This window comes from Rutidosis leptorrhynchoides, chromosome 8, assembly GCF_046630445.1.
Source record: "Rutidosis leptorrhynchoides isolate AG116_Rl617_1_P2 chromosome 8, CSIRO_AGI_Rlap_v1, whole genome shotgun sequence".
In the NCBI taxonomy this organism is placed as follows: domain Eukaryota; kingdom Viridiplantae; phylum Streptophyta; class Magnoliopsida; order Asterales; family Asteraceae; genus Rutidosis; species Rutidosis leptorrhynchoides.
The window spans coordinates 114,224,427-114,241,121 of NC_092340.1; the positions used below are offsets into that span (position 1 = coordinate 114,224,427).

Consider the following 16,695-nt stretch of genomic DNA (forward strand, 5'->3'; position numbering starts at 1 on the left):
GAAATGGAATCAAAGTCATGGCTAGAATCGTCTCTAGCCATTTTAGATGATCTAACGATGTCTTTTTCTTGATGCCACTCATGTGAGTGGGAGGCTGTGTTATCAATAATTTTGTAAGCTTCAGTTGCGGTTTTCTTCATAATGGAACCACCAGCTGCTATGTCGATGTCTTTTCGTGTAGTAATGTCGCATCCTTGGTAGAATATTTGTACTATTTGATAAGTGTCTAAACCGTGTTGAGGACATCCTCTCAACAACTTTCCAAATCTTGTCCATGCCTCATATAAAGTTTCATTTGGCTTTTGTGTGAACGTAACAATTTCTCCTTGAAGTCTCACGGCTTTAGATGCCGGAAAGAATCTTTTAAGAAAATTTTCAACTAAAACATCCCATGTGTCAATCGCCCCTTCAGGTAACGATTCTAACCAATCTTTGGCTTCTCCCTTTAAAGTCCAGGGAAATAACATGAGATAGATCTGTTCATCCTCAACTTCTCTGATTTTGAATAGAGTATAGATCCTATTAAAGGTACGAAGATGTTCGTTTGGATATTCCTTCGGCCTACCACTAAATTGGCATTGATTAGTTACCATGTGTAGGATTTGTCCTTTGATTTCATAATCTAACGCATTAATGTATGGTTGAGTAATTGCATGACCTTGGCCAGTGCGTGTAGCTCTCATTCGATCTTCCATACTTAGAGGTTCCTGATTTTCCATGATTGAATTTGTTGAATCTGAATCACTAGGGGATTCTGATTTAATGGTTTCTTCCTCGACAATCTCTGGATGAGTAATTTGTGGTTCAGGAGGAATGATTAGTGGTTCAGGATCTCTGAATTATCCTTGAATATCCTCCGGGTTCTCAATTGTGAGGTCGGGTTCAAAAAATGGATTATCGGAAATTTGAATTGGAGTACTTGGTCGACTTGATGATGATTCTAAAGAAAAATCAACGGCGACGATATTGGCTAGATGTCTTGATCGATTTACAGGTGTGAACGTATAAAAGGTGGTGAACGTTTTGCTCGGTGCATTCACTGAATATCCTATTAGTTATAAAAATAAAAAAAATTATATAAGTTATCAAATTAATAGACTTTTCTGATTTTGCCCACGTTTCGAATAGCCAATAGATGCAGCAGGTAGCCAGAACCCTTTAAATCGGAAGCCCACAACTCACCACTAACAAATCCAACTATTACTACGAACCAGAAAATTTGGATGTCTATCAATTTAACCGCTTAAAATAATTTTTTTCGTCAAAATTTTGAAGATAAAATCTATGTCCTAAAAACTAGAGCGTAGAAACGAGAAAGAAAAAGAGTGAGTCGAAAAACGTCGAAAAATAAAAGGTCGAAAAATAATAATAAGAAAGTAAAGCGTCGAAACTTAAAAGTCTAAAAACTAAATATAAAAAGTTGCGCCTAAAGGTATTAAAGCTTAAAAGGAATTTTAAATCAAAAAATGGCAATTACTTAAAAGGCACTAAAATTTATTAAATATTAAAGTGATAAGCGATATCGTAAAATTCTAAAGCGCCTAAATCTTAATCTAAAGAAAAAGTACTTAAGGAATTTTACGGCAAAGCCTAAGAATCTAGAAATATAAAATAACTACGGCAAAATACTAAGTTTAAAACTAATTACGAACGATAAATTACAAATTACGAATAAACGATAAAAATATAAATTATAACTAAAATGATAAAAATACAAATTTTATAAAAATATTAATTTTATATTATATTTTATAAAAATATTAATCTTAATAATATTTAAACTTAAAATTACAAATAAAACTAAAACTAAAAACAAATATATTAATTGTAAACCTAATTAGGGTATAATAATAATATTAATTAAAAATAAAACCCTAATTCCGTAATTAATGAAGTCCAATGTTCAGCCTGTCAGACGGCTCCGCGACTGCGGATGTTTTATGTCCAAATAGCTCCGTGACTGCGGAGTTACGCATTTTCAAATGGTATGCAGGCTCAAATTCGCAGGTTCAACGTTTTTATTATTATTATTTTTTTACTCTTTTTAATTTATAGAAAATATTATATAACTTAACTAAAACTAAAAAAAATTTACTTATTAGTTTTTATAACTCTTAATAAAAAATATGAACTTTTTAATTTAAACACTTAAAAATATAGATATATATTTTTCTTTTCTTTCTTTTTATTTTTGTTTTTAATATTTAAAACTTATATAAAAAATGGCTTAAAACTTAATAAAAAAATTTTATAGAGTTTCGCTTCGTCGTTTTCCCCGGCAGCGGCGCCAATAATACTTGATGTGTGCGAGGGGTAGTACGAAATACTATTATATTTTATTACGAAATACGTAGTAATATTAAATATGATATAATTTTACACAAGTTATTTATTTATTTATAGAATGGAATATACCTAAACCTTGCTACAACACTTATAGGCAGTGTACCTAATCGTAGGCAGTGTACCACTCAATTACTAATTAAACTTATAAAACAATCACTTGAATTTACTCGTTTAATTATCTAGATCACTTAAGTGTTGAAGTATGTATTATTTCACTTGTTAACTCACATTAAAAGTTTGACAATACATATAACTGAATTAAAGCAAGAATCAATCACAATAATGGATATTTCAATCAATACACATAATATTAATCACTCAAACGTAAAATCCTTAAATTAGGAACAATCCAACATCAATGTTTTACATCCAAGCAAACACTTAAAAGATTTAGCCAACCATATTGAAGGATTGAACAAACAAAGTAATGAAAAATAAAAAAAAACATAACTATAACGATAAAATAAAAATTACCAATGATGTTTAACGTAATTCGAAATCAAAACTTGAATCACTATGATTAAATAACTTGAAGATGATGAAAAACTGATAAAGAAACCTAAAATTTGCCTCTCAAGCCTCCAGAATTCGTCTAGGGTAAAAATGTGGTTGTTTCCTAAAAATTAACAGCTTTTATATGCCTAGGCCCGTTTAACCATGTTCCGCGATCGCAACCCAGCTCCCATACAAATTCTCGCGATCGCGAGATGACTAATTCTGGCTCAACGATCGCTGCAACACACTTCAGTTAGCTGAAATCCTTCGGGATTGAATTAGCGATCGCGAAAAAATATACATATACACCTTAGCGATCGCGAAACTCATATTTTCACTTCTGGACCTTCAGATTTTATACCACTTTGCACATCAGGTCCCAAATACGAATGTAACCAATGAAACTTGACTTTTGCATCACAAATTAAGTCCAAAACACTCAAAATTCTTCCATAACCAACTTTCAAAATAAAATCACAACTTTAGCATAATACGTCATCAAATCATCAACTCGGACACAAAAACCATCAAAATAGGACCGATATTGCTACCGAAATTTAGTATAAATGAGGCAATATCAAATCCTCAAGGATGGTGTACTCAACATTCAATAACAGTGAAGTAGTGAATCAAATGCAAAGGCGAATTGATACTATGTCACTACTTCGTAGTATTCTTCCAAGTAAAGAAAGGGTTAAAATAGTTGCTTGCGAAAGTGCAAAAGAATGGTTGGATACATTATGCTCTCAAATAGAAGAAACTTCAAGTAGCTTGGAGAGAAATATGTTCAAGGAAAAGGTAATAAGATGTGGTGTCTTGATGGAGATTGAGTAAATAGACAGATCAATATGAAGATGAAGATGAAGACTTTTGTCTCATGGCTTCATGGCACTACCCCAATCATGAGGATCAGAGCGAAAAGGAAGTTGAATCTTGCTAACAAGGAGAAGAAGAAGAAGTGTCAAGCATGAAATGCAATGAGGTACATGTAATCTATCCTACTAATTATGATGCTTTGCTAGATGAGTACAAAACAATAAAATATGTATATGATAGAAGTCGTGACAAAGTAAAATTTTTAGAAAAGAATTACAAAAAGTCAAACAACTTAACAAAGTTTTAATTAATGAAAACAATTATCTAAAAAGGTCTTTAAATGTTGAAAAGAGTTTTAGATCATCAAAAGATGAATTTGAAATGGAATAGTGTCACGACTCTAGCAACTACAAATCAAGTACTCTAAGTCCAATATCAATCATTAGGAAAATCGAAAACTTGGAAAAACTATATCAATCTAGCAACTCAGTGGAAGTGATAAGTCAAGGGTTGGGTAACTTAAGGATTAATCAAAATCAATGATCACAATGCTAAAAGAAAAATCTTTTCAAAAACTTTTCTAAAATTAATAAAAGGTTTTCTTACAATGTGAACAAATGTTTCAAAATGGTCATAAATGATTTTTGATATAAATCAACTTAATTTAGGAATGAATTATCAACTTGAAAGCAAGGATTAAATCCAAATTGTATGCTAAATATAAGACAAGTTGCTTTATGTGCATAATATATATATATATATATATATATATATATATATATATATATATATATATATATATATATATATATATATATATATATATATATAAACGTGTTATTATACGTGTCATTTATGATGAAACATCGGTTGGATGTGATTGATGTGTGCGAGGGGTAGTACGAAATACTATTATATTTTATTACGAAATAATATTAAATATGATATAATTTTACACAAGTTATTTATTTATTTATAGAATGGGATATACCTAAACCTTGCTACCACACTTATAGGCAGTGTACCTAATCGTAGAGTAGTGTAGTTTTTAGTAAGTCCGGTTCGTTCCACAGAGATCTAACTAAGTTTAACGCTATATTTTTATTAAACTATATTTGTGTATATATATATATATATATATATATATATATATATATATATATATATATATATATATATAAGTATTATTATTATTATCATTATTAAGGGGGTTTTACCGTTTAATGACCGGTTTGTTGATTTTAAGTCCTAATGCAAAATATTAACTTAATTTAAAGCGTAAAGTAAATGACGATAAATAAAAATGCGATAAAATAAAAGTGCAATAATTAAAAGTGCAATAATTTAAAGTACGATAAATAAAATGATGATAAATAAAGTGCGATGAGATATAAGATAAAGGAATTATGCTTATTTAAACTTCCGTAATCATGATTTTTGACGTGTTGATTTTAATTTATTACCATGGGTTAATTGTCCTTTGTCCTGGATTATTCGATATGTCCATCTGGTTTTGTCCATAATAGTCCATCGGTCATAATTATAAAGTGCGAGAGTCTTCGCCAATTTAACCTTATACCCGAAGTCAAATATTCCAACTAATTGGGGACTTAAACTGTAACAAGATCTTAATACTTTATTTAATTAATACACCAGGTTATCGACTGCGTGTAATCCAAGGTTTTAATACTTTGTTAACAATTACACCAATTACCTTTGAATGTAATCCACCCCTGTTTTAATGAGTCCATTGACTGTTAATCCATTCCCGTGTCCGGTCAAATGAACAATTATTAGTATTTATAGATATCCCGCCCACCGTACCCAGTCAAGCGTATGTGGTTATATATAAACACGTCAAATTATAAATCTCTATATTAAATCAACGAGATATCATTTAATTAATATAAAGCCCATTAATAGCCCATAGTCCAATTTTCACAAGTGTCAGTCTTTTGTCCAAACCTCAATTATGGTCCAAAGCCCAATAACCCCGTCTTAATATTTAGTCCAACATCAAGATTACTTTGGCTTAAATAAACATAATAATAACTTAGCTACGAGACATTAATTTAAAAAGGTTGAACATAACTTACAATGAGTATTAATCGCGTAGTGTTACACGGACAGAATTTCCACTTACAAACTTAAAACATTCGCCACTATAACCTTATTATTATTAACTTAATATTAAAATTATAATTATAAAATATAAATATATATTTCGTATGTGATCAGAGAAAGGAAAAGAAAAAGGTGTCAAGAAATCGGCAGAATGCGCGGCCTTTTATAGGCCCACTTTGAACTGAACAGCTCCGCAATCGCGGTACTTTTCTTCCTCACAGCTCCGCAGTCGCAGAGCTTTGGATTCCAGCTCACCAAATGAATTAAACGTGGGCTGCTGATTATTTATAATATATAATTAATTATATATTATATTATATTCTTGTGCATAGTTGACTTGTAATTTTAGCTCCGTTGAGTCGCACGTTGATAGTTGGTTCATGTTTCGGTTCCGGGTTTTCGAACGCCTTTTCGTACACTTAGATATCTTGTACTTTGCGTTTTGCGGCTTATACTCTTGTCATTTTTAGACGTTTCTCATCAATAATTTGAACCACTTGAATTGTATCTTGTACATTTGAGCTTTTTGGTCATTTGCGTCTTCAAATCGTTGAATCTGTCTTTTGTCTTCACCTTTTATTATTTAAACGAATATTACTTGTAAATAGAACAATTGCAACTAAAAGCTTGTCTTTCTTGAAGGATAATGCAATGAAATATATGTTCGTTTTTAGCATTATCAGTGATCATACAATGTTAGGAATAGAAAACTTGCCCTCAATTATTCTATAGAACGTTAAAATCACCCAAAATGTGCACGACTTGAAGAAAAGATCAAAATTCCTCAATGAAGCTACACAATCGAACCACAGCAGACCGCAGAGTCAACCGTATGAAGATTACCCTCCACGGCTGGACCCACGGTTGGCCGTCGCTCGACTGCACGGGGTCTGAAGCTTGTTTTATTCTAAATTAAACTCTCATTTTTTATTTCCCTCAAAATCAAACAACTCCATTCTCTCTGAACGGATCAAGGCATCGACCGCACAACGAAGAACTCGCATCCCTTCAATCTTAATTCTCACTCTCGATATGAATAATCCATGATTTTATTTCATTCATTTGTGTTTGTATGATAAATCCTTCACTTGTTTTGTGAAGAAACCCTAACTAGAATGTTCTAAACCTAGGATCGATGCAAACAATTAAATGTGTTCTTGAAACATATAAAAAACAATTAAATTGTGATTAACACTGCATTCACTTAAAATCATGAATTCCAGGGTTCATTATAAAACTAGATTAGATTTTCATCAATTCATTGTTCATATGATATAAACTTTATTATTGCTAATTGAGTGTGATAATATAAAGAATGTTAATATCAACACTTTCATGTATTAATGATAATCTTGCAAATCAATAACACATATGAACATCATGAAAATCATTATTGCAAACTCATTTATCACAAAATGAGAGTGAAAATGAGAAGAAAGTTAACATTAAAACATTCAAGTAGTGATGATAACTAAGTTTGCAAAACATTGAGCCTACAATTGAATTATTCATAAGTACACTTTGAATGGAGTTATAGTGTTATTGTATAGGCAATGGCAAGAAAAGGAAATGGCATCTACATCCCTCCTCTTAACCAAAAAAATCGGTGTACAACAAAGAAGCTATAGGTACACGGAAGATTGCTGAAGATAGGAGAATCAAAACTGAAGATTTTCCCGAATTGGTTCATGCCTATACAAACTTGAATTGAGACCCTTTGCTTGATCTAGAAGGCCTCATTTATCCTACTCTGATTCATGAATTATATGCAAGTTTCCTATTTAAAGATGGAAAGGTTGTGTTTAGGCTCAACCAGCAAAGATTCACTCTCAAACTCGAAGACTTTAGAAAAGCCATAGAAGTACCTATGGAAGGAAAAAAGTTCTTACACACGAGGCACGGTCTCAGTTATCTCCCCATCCTTCATTAATTCAGATAGAGCAATCCAAGAACTATGTCTAAAGGATACATCAAAAGAAGAGATATATGGATATGGTGTTCTTGGCAGACATTTGCGCAAATATATGATATATGGAATAAGGTGATAGACTACAACATATATTGTAAAATGGGAAATCACGCAAATATTCATACCACACAATTTGCTCTTTTTTGGTCTATAACATATATTGTAAAATGGGAAATCACGCAAATATTCATGCCACACAATTTACTCTTCTTTGGTGTTTGGAAAATAGTGAACAAGTTGACATGGCATACCTCATGGCAACAAGGATGAGAGATGTCCCTGAAGATTCAACAAGAGCTCTTCCATGTGGAATGCATCTCAACAAGCTATTTGCTAAAATAAAGGTCACCCACGATGATCATGTGCCTCCATCTCACCTACTGAAACAACCCAACCCGTAACCAACACGACAATTTTTTTTTAAAAAAATTAGTAAACCATTAGCGCCCAATTTAAACGGTTACATACAACTCATTTAAACAATATCACAAGTTTAATGTTTACAAACGGCACAAAGGCCCTTAAGCAAATGTAATACAAGTTCGACCCACTAAAATGATAGTTTTAATCCAAACGACACTTGAGCATGGTTTGGGGCTAAACTACCCAAAACTCGAGGTCGACTTCCAAAAGGCTTCAACAAGCATCCAACAAGGGGAACTAGTGCCCAACAACCCCTTTCCCTTTCTCCGCACCTGCATCTAAAAAGATAAACAACGAGGGGGGTAAGCTAACGCTTAGTGAGTGCAATAGTTATACGGTTACATATACAACCTACTTGCAATCACTTACACATTTACCGCATACATGCTAGCAATATAAATAATCATACCTTCACGAGTATAATACTAAACCTCCGACCACACAAGCTAGCATAACATTAGCATATAACTCAAATCAATATAATATGCTACATCACAACACACAACCATGGTTAACCAATAATACAAGGAATGGTACTCGAATTTCCCATCGGTGTTCACAACAACCGTTAGAGTACTTAACACATCGTACACTAACCCCACAGGTGGCATCTTAACACGTCGATACTTCATCCCGGGCAGTGTCTTAACACGTCGACACTTCACCCATTACATCCCTGGGAGTGGCACCTTAACACGTCGATGCTTCACCCCCGAGTGGTTTCTTAACACGTCGACACTTCACTCGCCACGTGAGATGTGGTGTCTTAACACGTCGACACTTCACAACTCATGCTACATAAATAAATACATTATATATGCACGCATATAATTACTCCACTCACCTTATCACCTTTGGTGATCTAGGAATCAAGCTCGCAACCTTCAATGTAATGCACCTATCACATTATGCATTTAATTAACATACAACTCTAGTGGACTAACCACCAACACTTTTCCCTTAGGCATTTAATGTCCTAAAGGCATTAAATGACTCACATCCACTAAAACCGCCCATTAATGGCCATGACTCGTCATAAATCACTAAAAGCTAGTGATTAGAGTCTACTAACACCAACTAACACAATTTATGGGTATTTCATACCCATCTCATTCAACTAGGTCAACCATTACCCATTTGACCCATTTTAACATTTAGTCTTACAATTTTTGGTCAAACTTAACCCATTAACAATCTTTCATCATTGTATATTAGTGACTAACAACACAATTAACACTTATAATTTCCAATATTCATGACCAAACCCTAGATTAACACCATTTGGGTTTCCTTGCATCAAATTAACCCAAATTTACCCATTAAGTCCCCAAATGGGTCTTACAAGTCTCAATTGACCAAACCCTAGCCATAAATTAACTAGAACTCAAAACATTGAGTTAGGACTTACCAACACTATCCACTCGTAGCTAAGAACGAGGAGAACAATTTTACTTCTTGCTCCAATGATCAAAGCTCAAATCTTCACTCTCAAATCTCACTTTGAATTCAAATGGGTTTTATGTTTGAGAGAGAAATAGAGAAAGAAAATGGAAAAGAAATGAATAAAAATGGATAAGTGGCTGAGATTTAGAGTCCCAATCAGATCCACACGCAAAAAGACAAAAATACCCTCGAACCACTCATTTTAAAAACTGAAAAAGGAATCAGTTCGGCCAGTTGGTCGCGGCGCGACCTCACCATACCGCGGCGCGGCGATACACTAGATTCTCGAGCTGTTTTAATCCCTTCCTGATCTTGGTTTGTGTTCAATGTCGCGACACGCCCAGCACCATCGCGGCGCTGCAATGGCCACCATCTGACCACTTTTCAACATTTTAAACCCACAATGATTTACACGACTTGTACATTTCGTTCTCGCTTCCTATACACATTTAAACTTCACCACATAACCTCACATGACTTATTACACTCCCAAACCATGTGTATACTCATACACATCTACATTCTCATGCGTAATATATATATACACATCTCGTATAAACCAATTTAACATTTTAAAAATGTTTAAGCACATATGCGAACAAAATATAACGTTCTAACAATTAAATATGTACCTTAAGTCATATACGATGAAAACGGGATGTTACAACTCTCCCCCACTTGAATCGGAGCGCGTCCTCGCAATCCAAGCCGCATGACAAGCCGGAAGATAAACCAAAACGAACTCTTCGGATTCCCACGTAAACTCGGAACCCTTTCGTTGACGCCATTAGACCTTAAAGGTCCTCACCTCCTTGTTACGCAACAATTTAACCTTTTTATCAAGAATAGCTATCTGTTCTTCAACATACTCTAGCTTATTGTTCAAGGTAATCTCGTCTAATGGCACCCAAGTCGAGTCATCCGCAAGACACTTACGGAGATGGGAAACATGAAACGTGTTATGGATCCCCGCAAGCTCTTCGGGCAACTCTAGTCTATAAGCAACCTCATCAACACGTGCCAAAATCTTGAAAGGACCAATAAACCGAGGAGCTAACTTTCCCCGTTTTCGAACCCGAATAACATCTTTCCATGGCGAAACTTTAAGCATCACCATGTCACCTTCTTGAAACTCAATCGTTCGCCTTCCTTTATCGGCATAAGATTTTTGTCTATCTTGCGCCGCTTTAAGTCGAGCCCGAGTCATCTCAATCTTACTATTCGTCTCTAGGACCACATCGGTACTCCCAATTTCTCGTTGACCCACTTCACCCCAACAAATCGGGGTTCGACACCTACGTCCATAAAGCATCTCGTAAGGTGGCATCTCGATACTAGTATGATAACTATTATTGTACGAGAACTCCACCAATGGTAAGTGCTCATCCCAACTACCACCGAAGCTAATAACACACGCCCTTAACATATCCTCCAACTTTTGGTTCGTACGCTCGATTTGACCGTCCGTTTGAGGATGATACGCCGTGCGCATTTTCAATTGAGTACCCATATCTTCATGAAACTTATTCCAAAACCGAGACGTGAAACGAGTATCTCGATCCGAAACAATAGATATGTGATGACCCGGAAATTTTCGATCAAATTTAAACTTTAATCTTTATATGAATCCGACACGGTAAGCAAAATCTGTAATGTTGAGTCTCGAAAGTTTTGAAACTATATTTATGTAAACAATTACCCTATGACTATTCCCGACGATTCACGAACAATTTGGTGTAAATAAAAATGTAAATATATATAAAGGATTTCTAGTAATGATTATTATATTGTAACATTTATAAAATATATAAATATTAAGTATTCAATAGATATATGCATATAAAATATGATACAAATTATAATATAAATATATCAAATGTAAGTTACAAGTTTAATTATAATTATTATATGATTATTATTACATTCATTATTAATAGTAAAATTTATACATTTGATTTGTTAATATAACTAGTAGTAAAGTTTTTAGTTATTACGATTAGTTATTATGATTATTATTACATTCATTATTAATGTACCAATCTTTTTATAATGCGGGTTAAATCTGTTACCAATTGCTTTCAGTTTTATTTTTTTATTTTTATTTTTTTCTCTTTGTGTCCTTGTTGTCTGTAACTGAATGAAGACCCCAAAAATTCTTCCATATAGCAATCGAACTGTCATTTAAATTTGTTCTTGTCTGTTGATGGAATCAACATGTCTCCTTTTTGTGTACTATCCTCCTTTTTCCGTTAGCAATCCCAATCTATCAATATCAATCTTTATATATTTTTATCTAAGAATCTCTTATCTATCAAGATATACATTTACAACATACAAAATAGGGATATATACATTGCTGGATCAATTTCAACCTCTATTCCTTTGTCCACACGAACAACCATCTCTACCACCGAAACCACCATCGACAACCATGAGCTACCAGCTTCAAACCGGGCAACATTACAACCATCTTTAATCGAGAACACAACAACCCAACACCTTATACTAATCGGTTTCCATCTTTGCAACTCACCACCAACTGTGATCAACAACCTTCACCTACATTCACGACACCACTCATCTTCTTCTCTATATATAAAACGTATATGATACATAATAAACCCATAACCATCAAACCCACCTTAAGTTTACTATTACTATTCGAAATACCATCATAACTCGTAACCTATGACTGCTTTTAATTACGAAACCAACCCAGAACGGTTTGAATACTGTGTTGCATCCATTAAATAACCTTAAACCAAACCAAAACCACCATGTAACCCGTCGCTGTAAATGCCATATTTTTCTTTCCTTTTGTTTCTGTTTGCTCACACCATCTTCATGAAATCCGTATTACCACCTTGAGCACCTTTAAACCACCACCATGTAAGATCATCACCAACACTTTCAAACTATTTCTGCTACTCGCTTATTTCCTCTTCTGTTTCTGTCGAGGACTGTTAAGGAAAAACACCACCACCTGCTCGAACTTCTTTTATTGTTTTAATCACAATTGAAACCTTCACAACCTATTAAATCTCAACGGTTCTGCTGCTTCATTATTTCTGTGTCTGTTAGAATCAAACAAACCTATCTCTCTCTCCCTCGTTCCTCTCTCTCTCTTCATGAACCCAGTAACTGCTACTGCGCTATATATATTATATTTTCTTTTTGCCGAAGCTACCACACATAAATTGATAATTGATACTCCAATTCCAATTTAAAAATCCCCACTTGCTTTAAAGATAGGTATGTACACTTTATGATATGTTAAAAGAAGAGAAAGATAGCGACTGGCGATCTAATATCTCTCCACGAAATTAGTTACATGTTTTCATACAAATGGGATTGATGAAATTGATATTTGGGCCGTGAGTTTTGTGTGACTAGAGGGCTGATTGTATTTTTTTTATGGGCTCTATTATATATAAATAGATTATGTATCTCATGGGCTTCTTGCTTGGGCTGAATGAACCGAGCCCCAAGAAATAAAGGAGGACGTATGGGATTTTAGTTGAATCATTTATATACATGAAAATATGAAAGGATGAGATGTCAAAATGGGTTATATATGATTCTGTTGTGTTTGAATCAGAAATGAAAGGATGGAGGGATGGTTAGTGTGTTGTGTCTATGAGCGAGAGGTCATGGGTTCAATCCCGGACTGTGGCATTTTTTTTTTTAGAAAATGAAGAAGAAATAGAAAACAGAAGTCTTGGGTTAATTGAATTTGCGCCTGAGATTTTATCAGATAAAATGAAATGGACGAGTGGTTAGAAGTCTTGGTGTTAAGTAGGAGATCGCGGGTTCGAGCCTTGTCTAAGGCATTTATTTTTTGGAAAAGCTTTTAAGGCGGTAGCAGCAGTAGCAGTAGCAGTAGCAGTAGCAGTAGCAGTAGCAGTATTATTATTATTATTATTATTATTATTATTATTATTATTATTATTATTATTATTATTATTATTATTATTATTATTATTATTATTATTATTATTATTATTATTATTATCATTATTATCATTATTAGTATTATTATTATTGTCATTTTTTACTAAAATAACTTTATTTTCAAACCTATCGTTTTTGTTAAAATTAATATTATCATTAAAAGTAACATCTTTACTATCTATATTATTAATAGAAGTATGATCAACATCATTATTATTAAAAAGTATTATGATTATGACAATAAACGTTTTAAAAATATTATTAAGATTGTAAGTATGTTTTTAATCAAATTAACAAATCTTATATAAATATTCATATATAACATGTTAGGTGTTTTTATTAAAATACTAATTAAATATATATCAATATAACTATATAAATATTGAACATTTTGAATAAATACACAAACTAAATAAGTATAATATATAATTTAACATATAATATATAGACTTGTTCGATTACGATTATATATATATATATATATATATATATATATATATATATATATATATATATATATATATATATATATATATATATATATATATATATATATAGGTTCGTGAATCCGAGGCCAACCCTATACTTGTTCAATGTCGTTCTATGTATTTTTACTACAAAATTCATTAGGTGAGTTTCATTTGATCCCTTTTACTCTTTACATTTTTGGGACTGAGAATACATGCGCTTTTATAAATATTTGACGCAATAGACATAAGTACCTTAACTGCATTCTATGATAGAATTATCTGGGATTGGGGTTAATTATTATGACACGCATTAACCCCCGATTTCCGTTAGAGCGTGTGAGCTCCCGAGCCGGGTAGATGGTTTATTATTGATGACATTTTGGCACCGGTTGTCCTATATTTTACTAACATGTGTTCAGCCGTGGGGTGTAAAGACCGGCACAGAGGTTCTATATTTTGAAGGCACATGTATTCAGCCGTGGGGTGAAAGACCGGCACAGATGGTTACTATTATATTTTGAATCCTCACCAGGTGTTCTTCATATGAAAGATATTTTTTGTGCAGTTGGAATGGGACTTCTGCACGTTTTATAATATTTGAAAATCTTGTGGTCTATTAAAAATGATGACAATGAAATGATTACTATAAACTAATGAACTCACCAACCTTTTGGTTGACACTTGAAAGCATGTTTATTCTCAGGTTTGAAAGAAATCTCCCGCTGTGCATTAGCTCATTTTAAGGATATTACTTGGAGTCATTCATGACATATTTCAAAAGACGTTGCATTCGAGTCATTGAAGTTCATTAGAGATTATTAAGTAAATGACGGATTAGGTCATTTATAGTTGGATATTATGAAATGGTATGCATACCTGTCAACTTTCGATGAAAAGAAAGTTTGCTTTTTAAAAACGAATGCAATGTTTGTAAAATGTATCATTTAGAGGTCATGTACCTCGCGATGTAATCAACTACTGTGACTCGTTTATAATCGATATGGACTTCGTTCGGATGGATTAGGACGGGGCGTTTCAGTTGGTATCAGAGCGGTGGTCTTAGCGAACTAGGTCAACACTAGTGTGTCTAACCAGTAGTTGTTAGGATGCATTAGTGAAGTCTAGACTTCGACCTAGTAATTGTTAGGTTATATTAATGAGTCTGGACTTCAACCTGGTCCGCATGTCAAAAGTTTTACTTATCATTTCTTGTCGAAAATTACCTGCTTATCATTCTTAGTCTAAACACATCTTACTGCATTGATTGCATAAATAGTGTATAGACAAAATTCATATCTTAGCGTATCTGCTAATTCATATCTTAGCGTATATGTTACCATAAACTATGCCTGATATATTTCGTAAATTCCTCCGTAATCTACGAAGTCTTTTGTTCTATATATATAGGTATTCTATGCAATTAGAATATCACCTGATATCCGAAAATCATTTTATATCGAAAAATCCTTTATTCAATCGTACAAAACGGAACTCACAATTAGTTCAAGTCCCTCGGGTTCCGATATGGAGTCCCACTCCAGCTCCGAAAGCAGCGTCACCAGAATGAATCAATCAATCAGCCATCTCCAATTCATATGATGGGTTCGTAGTCTACTCAATCATTGGAGACAAGAAGAAGGCGATCCTTATCATCAACTAAATTTCTCTCTTGGCAATGAATCTGAAGCACTCACCGGCAAACCAATCTGAAACACCATGTTCACCCTCATTTCCCGAATACCTCACCATGATTATATACTGTCTCAAAATCAAAACCTTATACATCCGCTTGTTCCGACCGACAATCATCCCGGAGTAATCAAAGAAGTCAATGAGCTTCGCACATGAGTAATGATTTTGAAAAATATGGTGCAAAATGTACCAGCTTCAGCAACGTTACCGTCACCACCGCCAACAGCAACATCCGCATCACAAGCCTCAATTTCACAATCTGTCCCACGAACATCAACATCATACGCACTATGGATACCAAGGAGTACCAACAGCAATTAACAATGAAGTATTGAACCATAACTTCATTGATATTCTGCGAAGAATATGTGGATCCTAATAGTTTTAAAGATTACTTATTCTAGCTCAAACCGTAAATCAAATGAGTCTAATATTATATTGACTCATTAAATCCATGATTACATCTGAAGAAAATATATATGTATATATATTTCCATAAAGATTGTGATTAAAATTTTTTTTCGTACAAACTGTTAATGATGAAAATATTTTAACGGGTAGGTAATACCCGAGGAATATTTAAGATTTCACATTAATAAGTTACACTGTACATTCTTCAAATCTGATTCAACAGTCATTTCCTATCCTACTTACATCCACATATATATGAATCCGATCACCACAGAATAACCATTTCCATTCAACTTTCATAATTGGATTTTGACCTATCAGAATCCAACAAGTGGCATAATGAAGAAAACATTTGACGGAATAAAATTTGTTAGAAACAAACAATTTAATTATGAGAAATTTTGTTAAGAATCCACGCTAACAAAATCTTAGCTAACTGTTCCTAGCTAACTGTGGACTAATCAACTGAGGACCTACCAACAGTGGACAATTAAAATGAATTAAAATATTGATTATAACATATGAAACTAAACAATTTTTTTTTTCAAGTTGCCA

The 16,695-nt window shown here is 33.3% G+C and overlaps 1 non-coding gene across 1 annotated transcript; it reads left to right on the forward strand.

The window, feature by feature from the left end:
* Window positions 1-228: 228 nt before the first annotated feature.
* On the forward strand, window positions 229-335 carry LOC139865095 (small nucleolar RNA R71). The gene has a single exon (XR_011764622.1). It is a non-coding gene; the product is annotated as a small nucleolar RNA R71 (small nucleolar RNA).
* The last annotated feature ends 16,360 nt before the right edge of the window (window positions 336-16,695 follow it).